Source organism: Octopus bimaculoides, chromosome 4 (genome assembly GCF_001194135.2).
Source record: "Octopus bimaculoides isolate UCB-OBI-ISO-001 chromosome 4, ASM119413v2, whole genome shotgun sequence".
NCBI classification, from domain to species: Eukaryota; Metazoa; Mollusca; class Cephalopoda; order Octopoda; family Octopodidae; genus Octopus; species Octopus bimaculoides.
In genome coordinates, this window is record NC_068984.1 from 132,808,799 (window position 1) to 132,809,275 (window position 477).

Sequence of the window (477 nt, forward strand, 5' to 3'; positions counted from 1 at the left end):
TATATATATATATATATATATGTATATATATATATATATATATATATAGACATACACACATGCATCAATGTTTATTTTGATGTTATAACAAACAATTTTACAATAAATTGAAGGATCACATAATACTTTTGGTAGCGTAAAATTTAGCATTCTTTAACAAGAATAGTATTAACAAGAATAGTATTTAACAAGAATAGTATTAACAGTGACTTCGAAGTTTCGCGGCACGAAGCCACCAACGGACTATATTTATATAATTGAACTTGTTGCTCATAATTTATGCTGTTAGACAGTACTTGTACTTTTAGACATCGCTTTACATACATACATACATACATACATACATATTTGTGGTCTAGATTTGATGGGGGAAAATATGTTCTAGTACGTTTTATATTCACATTTAAAATTCGCACTTATATATTCATATCTATCTATCTATCTATCTATCTATCTATCTATCTATCTATCTACCTG

The 477-nt window shown here is 26.4% G+C and overlaps 1 protein-coding gene across 1 annotated transcript in view; it reads right to left on the bottom strand.

Annotated features, from left to right (window-relative positions):
• LOC106878882 (sialin) overlaps positions 1 to 477 on the bottom strand; it is a 32,258-nt gene that overhangs the window by 29,885 nt on the left and 1,896 nt on the right. The window lies entirely within an intron of this gene.